Below are 16,740 nucleotides of genomic sequence, written 5' to 3'. Positions count from 1 at the left end.
CCACTGTGCCCGGCCTTGAATCTACATTCTTAGGCACCATTTTATATGAGGGCATCTTCAGAAGAGAAATATAGGGAAATGTTTCTTCATAGTATTCTTAGAGACCCTTGTTGAAATCAAAGCAATGGTAAGAAAAGGTGCTTGGTTTACCAAATCCCACTTTTAGAAGCAAACTGGGAATAGTACTTTAATTTCCTCTTCATGCTTTCTCTTCCCCTTGAATGAATATGGCTTGCACAACATACCACAGTTCATGAATGTTCCATGTTATGTTTGTCAAATAATGTAATTACATTTAGAAGTGGGTGGAGTGTAGCAGAGGTGTTGTAGCCCCCAAATAATTGAAAGGCTTTTATATTGCTATGGATGTTTTTAAAGTCAAAATTCCAACCATTCTATGGCTTTAACATTACAGCATTTTTCTGTAGTTGAACCAAAATGCTACTTAGGATAAGAACATTCTGCACACTTCAGATTTGTTGAGCTCTCTTAGAAGCAAATTTTCCATTGTCTCAGCTGCAACTTGAGAATAAATTGGATATTACCGGACGCTCATTCCCAGTGCTGTACCCAGGGGCGTGGATGATTACCAGAGGGATTCAGGGTCACATCTTCTAAGATTTCCTCCAGAAAATCTACCTACCTGGTACAGGTCAGGACTTTAGGTGTGTTCTTAGGTGGTGGTTCTCAAACCTTCATGTGTGTATGAATTACTGGGGAGCCAATGAAAGCACAGATTAAAATTCTGTAGGTCTGGAGTAGAGCCACATGGTGCTGATGCTGCTGATCCTCCTAGATATAATGAAGAAAATTTTTGTTTCCTAGTGAAAGGAATTGATGTACCTTGTTAACTTTGGGAAAATAAAATCTTTAGGCAACAGTCTATAGTTACTTCTAGTGAGGTTCATGAGAACATTGTGAACTTGGCAAAATTTCTTTCTAGACATCTCCATAAGTACAAACACACAGCACAGTTTGTTTCCTTTGGTAACTCTCACTCCCCAGGCCATTAGGTATTCATGATCTTCTACCCCGGAGGCTGCCTCCAAGAGCATCTCTCTTTCATTCCCACTTGGCCCCGTATCTTGAATACTGTTGCTGCTCTTGGCTCTTTCTGACCCATGTCAAAAGTTAACTTTCTCTTGTCCCACGCTTCCAGAGCCTTACCTTCAGGCTGGTTCCAATTGACTCAATTCAAAACCTTTATCTAAAAACAAACCAATCAGGGAAGTTGGATAGAGAGAGATTTGGGACAAGAGGAAATTCCTGGGACCTTTGAGATGATGTCACACAGATACTGGTTATTGTTTGCAGTTACAGGACTCAGCACTTTCTACTAGGCCAACAGTCCCTTGTACTCATTTCTTGAGACCACGGACATTTTCTTTTTGTTTCAGAAGTTCTTAGTTGGTATGTGTTTGAACAGAAAAAGCAATATACTTATTCCTTCCCCTTTGGGACAATATCTTTCAAATCTCTCATTACTGTGCAGCCTCCCAAGCTTTTTCTGCAGCCAGCGATGTCATATACAAGTTGTAGATAACACCGGAAGGCAGCTTGAATTATTTTTCAATATATTGTGAGAGTGAAAACGCCAAGTCATATATTTTAGTGAATAGATGCAACTATAAAAATTCAGTGTTTCCTTAACTGGTGAACTATAGGGGAGGACTAGGTGACAGGGGAAGTCATTTAATCTCTTCTCTTGGTAAAGGCTTCTACAAAGACTCCAGAGAGTAACATGTTTCAAGAAATAAATATATTTAACCCTTGTACACAACTATTTATTTTCAAAACATGTTACAAACACTGATTAAGCTACCTGCTAGCTTAAAGAATAACGACGACTACAGGATGCTCAGTTGGTCCTCATGTCTTAATGAAAAAGTTTTTCTTCTGTTTCTGGTAGGTTTTCATTCATTTACCCAACTCTCCCCTCAGTCACTTCAGCACAGTGCAAGTCAGAGAGAATGTATGGGAAAGTGATTAAGAGTACACACTCTCTCCAGAGTCTGGCAAGACCTGGATTTGGGTTCTTACTAGATGTGTGGGCTTGCAAGGATAACTTCAGATGCTTTAAAATTTGGTTTCCACATCTCTATAATGGGTGACTACTGGGAGACAGAAATGTTATGACGCAGAAGGATTGACTTCTCCATTAAAAAGAGTAGGTGCGGTATCCACAATACTTTTAGATCCCCCACAAAAGTATTTTATTTGAAAATTATACTAAAAAAATGAACTTCCCAGTCAAAGAAAATGTTTTAACATATGTTTGATTTATACCAATGTAGCTATAAAATACATTTTTTTTATTTTTTTTAATGAAAGAGGCCACAAAGACAAAAGTGCCTAGGACCCACAAAAGTCAAAAAGGGCCTGGGGTGTATTCTGATCACTCAACACAGCAGCTGGCACATGGGAGACATGTGGAAGGCTGATAAACATAGAGGGTCAGACAGTATTTTTAGGCTTTGCAGGCCAGATGGTCTCTGTTGCAGCTACTCAACTTTGTTAACGTAGTATGAAAGCACCCATAGACAAAGTGTGAAAAAGAGGGGAAGACTGTGTTCTAATAAAACTTTATTTACAAAAGCAAGCAGCAGGCTGGATTTGATTCATAGGCCTTATTTTCTCACTCCTGACTTAACACTAACAGTTTTCTTATTGGTAGTATTGAAAATAATTTTAATTTTATTCATTTAATTATCTGTAAAATACCCTCAAGGGAAAAGGATATACCTGATACATTTTGGAGTACTCCAGACAGCCAAATAAAAGAGAATTTTTTTAAAATCTCAGTTATTCCGGATCTATCTGGTTAGAACAAGCCGTCACATTTTTTCTCATTGTACTAAAGAAAGAAAGCAAGCATAAGATGATAAAATTCTGTGATTCCACCTCAATGTTCCCAGAGACACCCATATGGAAAAATAAAGCACTAATAAATGCAAACAATCTCTCTTGAGGTGTAATATGTATATTTATACAAATCCATAAACAGAGATGGTACATGATGACATATGTAGTTATGCTCTGCAACTATCATTGTATTAATACTTGCAATCTTGAGAAAACTTCTTCCTGTGATTTCTTTGGCAGATCAGGCACTTGCTTAAAGAGAAATGACACATGATAATTAAATTGGAAGGGCAGACAAATATTCCCACAGACTAAGCCTTTAGTACTAAGAACTGTGAGGCCCTAAAGAGGTGAGCATGAGCCCATACATTAAAGATATGTATTTATAGACTATAGGTCGCTGTTCACAGTCTCTGGAAGCCAGAACTTTAGTTCACATCAACTTTGGCCTAAGGAACAAATGGCTGGCTTTTTTGGAAGTGCATATGAAGAGTGGTGGCTTCCAAAATCGACCACATCATTGGAAGTAAAGCATTACTCAGCAAATGTAAAAGAAAATAAATTATAACAAACTGTCTCTCAGACCACAGTGCAATCCAACTAGAACTCAGGATTAAGAAACTTACTCGAAACCGCTCAGCTGCATGGAAACTGAACAACCTGCTCCTGAATGACTACTGGGTACATAACGAAATGAAGGCAGAAATAAAGATGTTCTTTGAAACCAATGAGAACAAAGATACAACATACCAGAATCTCTGGGACACATTTAAAGCAGTGTGTAGAGGGAAATTTATAGCACTAAATGACCACAAGAGAAAACAGGAAAGATCTAAAGTGGACACCCTAACATCACAATTAACTAGAGAAGCAAGAGCAAACACATTCAAAAGCTAGCAGGAGGCAAGAAATAACTAAGATCAGAGCAGAACTGAACAGAAGCAGAGACACAAAAAACTCTTCAAAAAGCCAATGAATCCAGGAGCTGGGTTTTTTTTTTAAAGATCAACAAAATTGATAGATGGCTAGCAAGACTAATAAAGAAGAAAAGAGAGAAGAATCAAATAGACACAATAAAAAATGGTAAAGGGGATATCACTACCGATCCCACAGAAATGCAAACTACCATCAGAGAATACTATAAACACCTCTACACAAAGAAACTAGAAAACCTAGAAGAAATGAATAAACTCCTGGATACATATACCTTTCCAAGACTAAACCAGGAAGAAGTTGAATCCCTGAATAGACCAATAACAGGCCCTGAAATTGAGGCAATAAGTAATAGCCTACCAAACAAAAATAAGTCCAAGACCAGACGGATTCACAGCCAAATTCTACCAGAGGTACAAAGAGGAGCTGGTACCATTCCTTCTGAAACTATTCCAATCAATAGAAAAAGAGGGAATCCTCCCTAACTCATCTTATGAGGCCAGCATCATCCTGATACAAAAGTCTGACAGAGACACAACAAAAAAAGAGAATTTTAGACCAATATCCCTGATGAACCAATATCCATTGATGCAAAGATCCTCCATAAAATAATGGCAAACCTAATCCAGCAGTACATCAAAAAGCTTATCCACCATGATCAAGTAGGCTTCATCCATGGAATGCAAGGCTGGTTCAACATATGCAAATCAATAAACGTAATCCATCATATAAACAGAACCAAAGACCAAAACCACATGATTATCTCAATAGATGCAGAAACGTCCTTTGACAAAATTCAACAGCCCTTCATGCTAAAATCTCTCAATAAACTAGGTATTGATGGTACATATCTCAAAGTAATAAGAGCTATTTATGACAAACTCAGAGCCAATATCATACTGAATGGGCAAAAACTGGAAGCATTCCCTTTGAAAACTGGCACAAGACAGGGATGCCCTCTCTCACCACTCCTATTCAACATAGTGTTAGAAGTTCTGGTCAGGGCAATCAGACAGGAGAAAGAAATAAAGGGTATTCAATTAGGAAAAGAAGAAGTCAAATTGTCCCTGTTTGCAGATGACATGATTGTATATTTAGAAAACCCCATCATCTCAGCCCAAAATCTCCTTAAACTGATAAGCAACTTCAGCAAAGTCTCAGGATACAAAAATCAATGTGCAAAAATCACAAGCATTCCTCTATACCAATAACAAACAGAGCCAAATCATGAGTGAACTCCCATTCACAATTGCATCAAAGAGAATAGAATACCTAGGAATCTGACTTACAAGGGATGTGAAGGACCTCTTCAAGGAAACCTACAAACCACTGCTCAACAAGGTAAAAAAGGAAACAAACAAATGGAATAATATTCCGTACTCATGGAAGAATCGATATGGTGAAAATGGCCATACTGCCCAAGGTAGTTTATAGATTCAATGCCATCCCCATCAAGCTACCAATGACTTTCTTCACAGAATTGGAAAAAAATCACTTTAAAGTTCGTATGGAACCAAAGAAGACCCCACATTGCCAAGACAATTCTAAGCCAAAAGAACAAAGCTGGAGGCATCACGCTACCTGACTTCAAAGTATACTACAAGCCTACAGTAAAAAAAACAGCATGGTACTGGTACCAAAACAGAGGTATAGATCAATGGAACAGAACAGAGCCCTCAGAAATAATATCACACATCTGCAACCACCTGATATTTGGCAAACCTGACAAAGACAATAAATGGGGAAAGGATTCCCTATTTAATAAATGGTACTGGGAAAACTGGCTAGCCATATGTAGAAAGCTGAAATTGGATCCCTTCCTTACACCTTATGCAAAAATTAATTCAAGATGGATTAAAGACTTAAATGTTAGACCTAAAACCATAAAAACCCTAGGAGAAAACCTAGGCAATACCATTCAGGACATAGGCATGGGCAAGGACTTCATGACTAAAACACCAAAAGCAATGGCAACAAAAGCCAAAATTGACAGATGGGATCTAGTTAAACTAAAGAGCTTCTGCACAGCAAAAGAAAGTACCATCAGAGTGAACAGCCGACCTAGAGATTGGGAGAAAATGTTTACAATCTACCCATCTGACAAAGGGCTAATATCCAGAATCTACAAAGAACTTAAATAAATTTACAAGAAAAAACTCAAACAACCCCATCAAAAAATGGGTGAAGGATATGAACAGACTCTTCTCAAAAGAAGACTTTATGCAGCCAACAGACACATGAAAAAATGCTCATCATCACTGGCCATCAGAGAAATGCAAATCAAAACCACAATGAGATACAATCTCACACCAGTTAGAATGGTGATCATTAAGACGTCAGGAAACAACAGGTGCTGGAGAGGATGTGGAGAAATAGGAACACTTTTACACTGTTGGTGGGACTGTAAACTAGTTCAACTATTGTGGAAGACAGTGTGGTGATTCCTTAAGGATCTAGAACTAGAAATACCATTTGACCCAGCCATCCCATTACTAGGTATATACCCAAAGGATTATAAATCATGCTGCTATAAAGACACATGCACACGTATGTTTATTGCAGCACTATTCACAATAGCAAAGACTTGGAACCAACCCAAATGTCCATCAACGATAGACTGGATTAAGACAATATGGCACATATACACCATGGAATACCATGCAGCCATAAAAAAGGATAGTTCATGTCCTTTGTTACATGGATGAAGCTGGAAACCGTCATTCTGAGCAAACTATCGCAAGGACAGAAAACCAAACACTGCATGTTGTCACTCATAGGTGGGAATTGAACAACGAGAACACTTGGACACAGAAGGAACATCACACACCGTGGCCTGTTGTGGGGTCGGGGGAGAGGGGAGGGATAGCATTAGGAGATATACCTAATGTAAATGACGAGTTAATAGGTGCAGCACACCAACATGGCACATGTATACATATGTAACAAACCTGCACGTTGTGCACATGTACCCTAGAACTTGAAGTATAATAAAAATAAATAAATAAATAAAAGAAGTTACAATATTGTTAAGACATCAGTTCACCCTCAAATTAATCTAAAGAGTCAATGTAATTTAATCAAAGTCTGAATAAAACTTTTTTTGGTAGAAATTTATGCTAAAAAAAAAAAAAAAAAGGAGGAAAAAAAAAAAAAAAAGAAATAGGAGGAAAGGGAAAGATCATAGCCTGTAGGAGTAACTTCAGAGTTTGCTGCTTGCTCGCTCTGTAGTGTTAGGAAGCTTATTTAAGTCTGGGATTTTGTAACTATAAAATGAGGTTAAGAATATTTATAAATTGGCCAGGTGTTTTGGCTCATGCCTGTAATCCCAGCACTTTGGGCAGCCAAGATGGGAGGATTTCTTGAGGCCAGGAGTTTGAGACCAGCCTGGGCAACATAATGAGACCCTATCTTTGCAAAAAATTAAGTATGCATGGTGGTGCATGACTATAGTCTCAGCTACTTGGGAGGCTGAGGTGGGAGGATCACATGAGCCCAGAAGTTTGAGACCACAGTGAACTAAGATTGTGCTACTGTACTTCAGCTCAGGTGATAGTGAGACCCTGTCTCAAAAAAAAAAAAAAAAAAAAAATTATAAATTGTTTATGGCCACTGAGAGGATTGCATGAGATTTTACATGTAAAGTCCTTATATCGTTGATTGGCATAAAAGAGCTACTAAGTAAATGGTTATATTTTAATATTTACTAAAAGTAGAAATAATTATTGCTGAGTTAAATTGCAACAAAGAAGGAACAACCTAAAAAGAACATGTGTTAAAACTATGGGCTCTAGAATTTGAATCATCCCCATTTAATTGTTAAGTGTTTTATACTGCACAGGCTTCCTTTGTCTGATCTTGAATTTCCTCATCTGAAAAATGCATACAAATAGAACATACCTCATAAGACTGTTGGGGATATGAAATACGATAATGTGGCCTTGTGTAGTGGCTCATGCCTGTAATCCCAGCACTTTGGGAGGCCAAAAAGTGTGGATCACCCGAGGTCAGGAGCTCGAGACTATCCTGGTCAATGTGGTGAAACCCCGCCTCTACTAATAGTACAAAAACTAGCCAGGCATGGTGGCACATGCCTATAATGCCAACTACTCAGGAGGCTGAGACAGGAGAATCGCTTGAACCCGGGAGGCAGAGGTTGCGGTAAGCCGAGATGGTGCCAATGCACTCCAGCCTGGATGACAGAGTGAAACCCTGTCTCAATAAATAAATAAATAAATAAATAAATAAATAAATAAATAAAAACCATAATGTGTATAAACCTTGGCCTAGTGTCTGGCATGGTGCAAAGTTCCTGACATATTGTAAATATTTATTTACATCTTTCTCCTTGTCTTTGCTTATTGCAAGGCATGGGTTCTTGGGATTGCCCTAGAGACACATGAAGAGCATATAAATCATCTAGAAACTCTGTGTATACCAGAGCTTGTGTTTTTTGTTGTTATTTTGAGGGTTTTTTTAGTCCATATTTGCATTTTACTGGAGTTGAAATTCATAGGTTCCATCTGCTTCTCAAAGATCCATGACACAAAAGGATTAACAAATCGTGTTATTAAACAGTTCAAAAGCGTACACTTTGAGGGCATCTGCCATAGCCTGTATTATGATTGCTTATGATGATAATCCAAGCAATTAAGAAGCCATTCCCTAAAATTGGTATACCATATTTAAAGAGCTACCCAAGTACAAGTATGCATAGTAATATGTTTTAGCAAGATTTCCAGATACTGAAGAACAGATTTTTGTATCTTTTATTTATTTAAAGCTGTGAATATTAGTATTTTGGAAAATCAGTTGAAGTGAAACAACTCGTTCTTTAATGATTCTGGATAAACCATGGGGCAGAAATACAATAGCTACTATGCATTTATCTTTTTCTAATATCTTCCTTACAAGTGACTTATATATTTATTATGCCATTTAGTCCTCACTACAACCTCAGGGTAACGCACGGTCATTTCTAGTTTCCTGATTGAGATTAGCTTTTTCATATGTTGGTGTCAGATGACAGCTCACCATCGATTTGATTGCGAATGAAAGTATTATTGTTCTCTACTGTTGGTAATGACTACTTGGTTTGACTTGGCTGAGAAGAAATGCTGTGAGGGACAGATCTGTCAAATAACACCTTCACAGATGCATAGACTTGGGCCAAGTTAAGCTGAGGCCTCTCGTGCTGCTAGTTCTCAAGTCTCCAAAGTTCACACAGGTTTAATAAACTTAGAAAATATGCTGATTATAGAAAGGGGCACAGTTTCTGCAGTAATCAGCTTCTACTGAGAAATATGTATACATTATATTCAGTGTTTCCATGCCAGGCTAGATTGCTAAAGGCCTTTACTTATATGGTAAAACAGCCTTTTTCTGGATGTAAACAAGCTTTCTTCAAATTCACTTATTTCTTAATAACATGAGAGGAAAGATACATTTATATATAAAAATACTTGTGTATTCACTGTTAGCTTCTCAGCTTACTTCTGGGATATTTTGTGAGAAGAATATTAAAACAGAAGAATTACTTCATATGCTGTTTGTCTAAATATGAATGATTGTTACATAATTCATGAAGTTGCTGATGTTTTGAGATTTTTTTCTATCTTTTGTTCTGAATTTTTCTCAAAAAGACTTTTTTTGCTAATACAAATTCGTAGTATAACAAAACATTTGAAGATGAGCAAATACAGAGGATCTCAAAAGCAATCATAATAAGGACTAATTTTATTCAAATTGTGTTCATCTCTAATAATGATAAATGTTGCATTACAGATTTTTGGTTGTAAGCAACAGTTTCCTTAAAGAAATATTTGGAAACATATTGCATAACTTACTAAACTAAAGGAAAACCTTAATGACTAAAGTATACGGAAGTATAAAAGCTAGGTCATTTCTAGGGAGCTCAATCTAAATCCCTAAGCCTTCTTTTTTTTTTTTTTTTTTTTTTGGTGTCGAATCTGAAGGATTCATCTATTCAAATTGAAATTTTGAAGAAAGGGATTTAACTAGGCGGCATTAGCTGGATGACTTCTCACCCATTGCTAGGTTATCGGTAACATTATTACAATGGACAAATACAGCAGGATTTCCATGGAATGGAAAAAAGACTATTATCTAGGAGAGAAATATTAAAAGACATAATTAAAGAGGTATACCATATTCATTGAGCAGAAAACTCCATATTTTTAAGATGCTTCTCATCACATTCATCTGTAGTGTTAATGCCATCACGATCAGTGCCAAACAGGCTTAAAAGAAAATGACACACTATTTCTGAAATGTATGTAAAGATGCAGAGAACTAAGATAGCCAAAATAATTTTTTAAAAAGAAAAGTGTTGAAGAACTTACACTGCCAGATTTAGTACAAACCTAAAGAATTAAGATAGGTATGATATTGGCAAAAGAACTAATAAATTGAATAATAGTACAAAACATAAAGCCCAGAAATTGACTCATACATATACAGTCAACACACATACTGTCAATTGATGTTTTTATGAGAGTGCTAAGGTCATTCAATTTGAGGAAATAAGTCATTTTTACAAATGTGTAGAAAAAAATATTTATTTTAAAAGAAGAACTTCATCCTCTACCTTACACTATAAAAAATAATCTAAAATAGTTCATATACTAAAATATAAAAGCTGAAACTATTAAACTGCTAGAAGAAAACATAAAGAGATTATCTTTATGCTCTTTTTCTGGCTGAAACCATGGAGGGTGCAGAAGAGAAGAAGAAGAAGGTTTCTGCTGTGCCAGAAACCCTTAAAAAAAGGGAAGGAATTTCGCAGAGCTGAAGATCAAGCACCTGAGAAAGAAATTTGCCCAAAAGATGCTTTGAAAGGCAAGGAGGAAGCTTATCTATGAAAAAGCGAAGCACTATCACAAGGAATATAGGCAGATGTACAGAACTGAAATTCGAATGGCGAGGATGGCAAGAAAAGCTGGCAACTTCTATGTACCTGCTGAACCCAAATTGGCGTTTGTCATCAGGATCAGAGGTATCAATGGCGTGAGCCCAAAGGTCCGAAAGGTATTGCAGCTTCTTCGCCTTCGTCAAATCTTCAATGGAACCTTTGTGAAGCTCAACAAGGCTTCGAATAACATGCTGGGGATTGTAGAGCCATATATTGCATGGGGGTACCCCAATCTGAAGTCAGTAAATGAGCTAATCTACAAGTGTGGTTATGGCAAAATCAATAAGAAGCGAATTGCTTTGACAGATAACGCTTTGATTGCTCAATCCCTTGGTAAATACGGCATCATCTGCATGGAGGATCTGATTCATGAGATCTATACTGTTGGAAAAAGCTTCAAAGAGGCAAATAACTTCCTGTGGCCTTTCAAATTATCTTCTCCACGAGGTGGAATGAAGAAAAAGACCACCCATTTTGTAGAAGGTAGAGATGCTGGCAACAGGGAGGACCAGATCAACAGGCTTATTAGAAGAACGAACTAACTTGTCTACCATGATTATTTTTCAAGTCTCATCAGCTTAATAAACAGTACCTGCTCTCAAAATGAAATACATTGTTGCATTTGTGATTTTTTTGTTGTTGTTAGCCTGCCTCTGTCTTCCCGTAACTATTGTGGTAAGTCTGGTGTGTGATAAAATTAAGCCAAATCAACTGCCCTTTTTGTGCAAAATCAGGGTCAAGTCTGTGAAAAACCTCTCTCTTAGGTTTTTAAAAGGCTTTTCTCTACAAAAGATTTTGTTTTTAACTGTGCTGAGTGATTCAAAATGCGTTTATTCTAAGCCTGTTTCACAAGCATTTGTACATAATTTGTAGGTACGGTAATCCCACTTTGGTTTATGGAAAAAATTGAATTCAGTTTCTAAAATTTATTTATTGGGCCTTCGCTTGTTTATAAACTACCATATAAATGTGTTTTTCTTTTGCCTTCCAAAAAAAAAAAAAAGAGATTATCTTTATAAGTTTGAGAGGCAATGATTTTTTAGGACATAAAAAAGCACTAAACATAAAAAAATTAATTAGACTGTATCAAACTAAAACCTTCTCATCGAAAGACACCATTAAGAAAATGAAAGGACACACAAACCTTAGAGAAAAAATATACATACACAAAGAATTTATATCAATAATGGATAAATAATTTCTTTGATCAAGAATAAAAGACAAAAAGACAATGATTTTTAAAAGGGCAAAAGACTTAAACACTGCACAAAAGAAGATTTATGAATGTCCAGTTAAGCACATGAAAATGTCCTCAACATCATTACTCATTAGGGTTATTCAAATTAAAACACCAACTCGATAGTTTTCCATACACTAGAACAGCTAAAATGGAAAGATTGACTAAACCAAGTGTTGAGGATATGAAGTAACTGAAACTCTCATACCTTGTTGTTAAGAGTGTAAAAAAGTGTAACTACATTGGAGAATTGTTTGGAATTTTCTTAAAAAGCCAAACGTATACCTATCTTATAACCCAGCAGCTAAAGGAAATGAAAACGTATGTCCAAAAAGGGCTTTTAAAAGAATGCTTACAGCAGCTTTTTCATAATAGCTGAAAAAATAGAAATAAATATTCATCAACAGAAGAATGGATACATTTTGGTATATTCATACTCATCAATAAAAAATAAAGAACTAATATATACAGTGACACAGATAAATTTTTTTTTTTTTTTTTTTTTTTGAGGCCGAGTCTCACTCTGTAACCCAGGCTGGAGTGCAGTGGCATGATCCCAGCTTACTGCAACCTCTGCCTCCTGGGTTCAAGGGATTCTTGTGCCTCAGACTCCCAAGTAGGTGAGATTACTGGCATGAGCCACCACACCCAGCTAATTTTTGTATTTTTAGCAGAGATGGGGTTTCACCATGTTGACCAGACTGGTATCAAACTCCTGACCTCAGGTGATCCGCCTGCCTCGGCCTCCCAAAGTGCTGGGATGAGATTACAGGAGTAAGTCACCATGCCCATCCATGATACAGATAAATTTTTTAAAATGCTATGTTGAGTGAAAGAAACAAGACACCAAAGAATACATACTGTGTGATTCAATTTATATGCCTTTCAAGTACAGATAAAACTAATCTATGTGATAAAAGAGGAATGTTTGTCTTTGGGATGTAAGAATTGACTAAAAGGGATAGGAGGAGACTTTGGAAAGCGACAATGTTAGTTGAAATAGTGGTTTCATGAGTGTGTATGTTTATCAAAATGTTATAATCTGTGTATTTCACTGTATATAAATTTGCCTACAGTAAAAAAAGAAAAAAGTAAAATAGCTGGTAGAATTCAAATGTTATCCAACATAATGTACTTCATTTATCCAATGCCTACATTGAATAATTACAACAAGGAATTTTGATCTCAAGTCTTACAAAAGAGTTGAGTTTCAGCCATTTGCTTTTTATCTTAGCAATTTTGCAATACTTACCACCTGTACTTAATGATATACAAACAGTGTTGCCCTTTCATCCACAGGAGGTAAGTTCCAAGGCCACCAGTAGATGCCTGAAACCACAGATAGTACTGAACTCTATACAGATGCTCCTCAAGTTTCCGTGGGGATACCTCCCAACAAAACTATCATACACTGCAAATATTGTAAATTAAAAATGCATTTAATACACCTAACTTACCAAACAGCATTGCCTGTGGATGCACTGGACAAAGGGATGATTCATGCAAGAAAGAGAGTGACATTGTGAAATTTCATCATGCTCCTCAGAATGGCACATAATTTACAACATATGAATTGTTTACTTCTGTTATTTTCTTTGTAATCTTTTTGCACCACAATTGACGGTGGGTAACTGAAACCACAGAAAGAAAGACCATAGACGAGGGGACTACTGTGTGTTTTTTGTAAATTGTTTTCCTTCAAAGAGATTGTAAATTCCTTGGGAGCGTCATCTGTATCAGTGGCTCTCAAACTTTAATATACCAAAGAATTACCCAAGGACTTTATTAAAATGCAGAATTTTAGGCGTCACCCTGGGGATATGGTGATTCATTTGATTTGGCATTGATCCACAGAATCTGTGTTTTAAGTAGCCATTGAAGTGATAATCCACTGACCACCTTTTGAGAAAAAATGATTAATATTGTATTTGAATCATATCCACAAGGCTTGAGTGCTGTATGTGTCAGGAAGTAACCTATCAAATAAATAAATTAGAGGAATTTTAATACCTTTGATACCAGCTTTCAACTGTAGCTGTGTGTGTGTGTGTGTGTGTGTGTGTGTGTGTGTGTGTTTGACACTGTTAGATAGCCTTCCAGGAAAGGACCCTAAATTAAAAGATAATTTTCCCTAGCCCCTTCATTTTCTCCAATAGGGGAGTACTTTGTCTCCGACAAGATACTTGGCCTGTCTATAGATGTCTTTGTTTATCCCAACATGGGTAGGGATTGGCATGGCTGGCATTTATGGGTGGAGGCTAGAGATGCTGCTCAACACCCACAGGACAGTCCCCATGTAAAAGAACTATCCCAAAATATCAATAGTGGAAGATGGAAAAACTGTGGGATAGTCCTTGTGGAATTTAATGAACCCAGATACTCTTTAGAGTGATGCAGCATTGTGCAAGTACTGTGTGTCAGGATGTCCCCCAGGCACTCTAGGCTGTGCTATGCACTTATGCATACCCTTCCTGGCCTGGGACCTGAGGCCTGGCTGCTGACACTCCTTTCCTGTAGGTAGCTTGAGCTGACTCCTTAGCGCTTCTATGGCAGCTTGTCTCATTTCTTTGACAAAGCATCTGCCAGCAGCAGGGCAGGGAGCCCTGAACATGGACTGCTCCAGCCTTGCCGACAGCTCTCTTTAGTGAGGCTGGAGATGCTCCAGCTGGTCGCAGAAAAGAGGCAGCCAGCTGGGTTTGAAAGGAAAACAGATTTAATTTTGGTCCCCATTGAAGCAGAAACCAATCTAGAGATGTGCCCGCTCTAATTTGGAATTCTTAAAAGGATAATTAGGGAAATAGGTAGAAAAAGAACCACATAACCCAGGATATAAGGAAGGATGGATGCCCAATGAGTGGCAGAGTTAGTTTGGCCTATTTTGCCATGATATTAGGATGGGATTAGCTTGATATATGTGCATTGGATCTCAGTGGCTCAGCACTTACTAGCTATTGGACCTTGGAAATTTAATAAACTGCTATAAGACTTAGTCTTCAGGCTACAGAATGGCAATAATAATAATGCTAATTCTATAGGGTTGTTGTAAAGACTAAATGAGCTAATGCATGTAGAGAAAGATTTTAATGTGGTGACTGGCATATAATAAGCATTCAGTAAATAATAGCTATTAGCCATTATTCTTCTGCACCATTAACCCACAAAGTATGCCAGGCTCTACCAACCTCTGACTATTCAAAAAGTCCCCTTCTACCCTTTTATACCAACAGTATGTTGGCACAAACTATCCCTGCTTTAATAACTGTAAGTTGGCCATTCTTCAAGATACCCATTCGTTATTTATCATCATCCATTACAGGGTCTCTCCTATGTGCCCACAAATCAGTGTTTCAGCTGCAGCCGCCATTATCCCTGACTAATCTTTCTTACCTGAGCTGGCTTCCCCTCCCAACAAACCCATCTGGAACTGTCCTGGCTCTGTCAGTGACAGTTCAGACTATGGGTCCTTCCAAAGCTGCTGGTGTTGGGGAGGTCAGAGTCCAGCTGAGATTCATGCAGAAGAGAAAAAGTCTCTGCAATTCTGTGCCTTTTTGTAAATAGACCACAGCACAGTACATCTCTTACTTAGAAATCTTTGCTGACTAATTCTATCATTTTGTTCCTTTAGCCCCTCTCTCCAAGAGAACCTCAGTCTAGCCAAAGATAGGAAGGAGACAAGATACCTTGTAATTCCTGTTTTCTCCCAGTTCCTCCCTGAAGCCAACACTTCCAGCCAGTACTTCTAGTGAGCCTGCCGCTAACCAAGTAAACACCTCCAGACAAACCAACAGCTGCAAACAATTCCTGGAGAGTTCTGCAGAAGTGTGTATTTCTTGGATGGTTTCAGGTCCCCCAACTCAGCACATTACAATTACAAATAATTCTGTTAGAATACTAGAGGATCTGGACAGGGACCCGGAAAGAGGAGCTGTGAAGCACTTGGAGGGGAAGGAGACCAAACCTGGGGAGGGCAGAAAGAAAAGGAGAAAAAGATGCGGAGGACAGGCAGCACATTACTTGCAGCAGGGTGCATTGGAGCTTGAAGGTTAAGTTTCCCAGGGCTGCAGAGTGAGAAATCAGGGAGGGAGGCAACTGTCTGCTTTGTTTTGACTTGCCCTGGCTGAAGGTAACAGTCAGCTGTGACCTCCTCCTCATGACTAATGCTGAGCAGGCTTGGCTAGCCTAGGTTCCCATGTAACTTATCATTAAACCAAGCCAAGAACTGGACAGCATCTAAGTAGTCCCCTGCACGGCTGTTTCTTGGGGTATAGGAGAATAGCATGGAGATTTGTGGGGACCCTGCAGGCCTGTCAGCAACCTCCAGTGCAGTTCTGGGGTATCTACTTTTTAACCAAGTAAAACAGTGAGTTTTCAGTTAATCTCTGAAAAAATTAGTAAAATCCACAAAGTAGTGAGAAAAGAGGACATTCCAGAAAGTTGACTGTGAATACGTGAGAGCGGCCAAAGTGAAAACAGAATTAATTTGATAGAGAAGCTGACAGGGAGTGAATTGAAAGAGATAAAAGATTCCATGATCTTTATTTTTTACCTGTAACAGCTAGAAAGACCAAATTCTAGTACAGTCGTTCTTTTCAAACATGGCCATAGCAGACTTAAAATTTAAGACTTTTAAAGCGAAGCATTTGAAATAAATTGTGAAATCAGGGCATAGAAGAATTATATCTGAAACTGGAGAAAAGAAAAAAATGCCTTCAGGAAAATAGGGCATAGTATAATGCTTCTGTAACTAAATGTTGCACATGAGGGAATTGGAACACAGTGA

The 16,740-nt window shown here is 37.8% G+C and overlaps 1 protein-coding gene and 1 pseudogene across 4 annotated transcripts in view; both read left to right on the top strand.

Moving 5' to 3' along the window:
- Positions 1–16,740, top strand: part of SGCD (sarcoglycan delta) — a 1,049,480-nt gene that overhangs the window by 750,384 nt on the left and 282,356 nt on the right. The window lies entirely within an intron of this gene.
- Positions 10,520–11,265, top strand: LOC111547156 (annotated as a pseudogene). The gene has a single exon (XR_002733040.1). The product of XR_002733040.1 is annotated as a 60S ribosomal protein L7 pseudogene (transcript).

The sequence above is a fragment of the Piliocolobus tephrosceles genome, chromosome 4 (assembly GCF_002776525.5).
Source record: "Piliocolobus tephrosceles isolate RC106 chromosome 4, ASM277652v3, whole genome shotgun sequence".
Taxonomy (NCBI): domain Eukaryota; kingdom Metazoa; phylum Chordata; class Mammalia; order Primates; family Cercopithecidae; genus Piliocolobus; species Piliocolobus tephrosceles.
The sequence above is the reverse complement of the archived record's forward strand: the minus strand, read 5'-3'. Positions and strand labels throughout refer to the sequence as shown.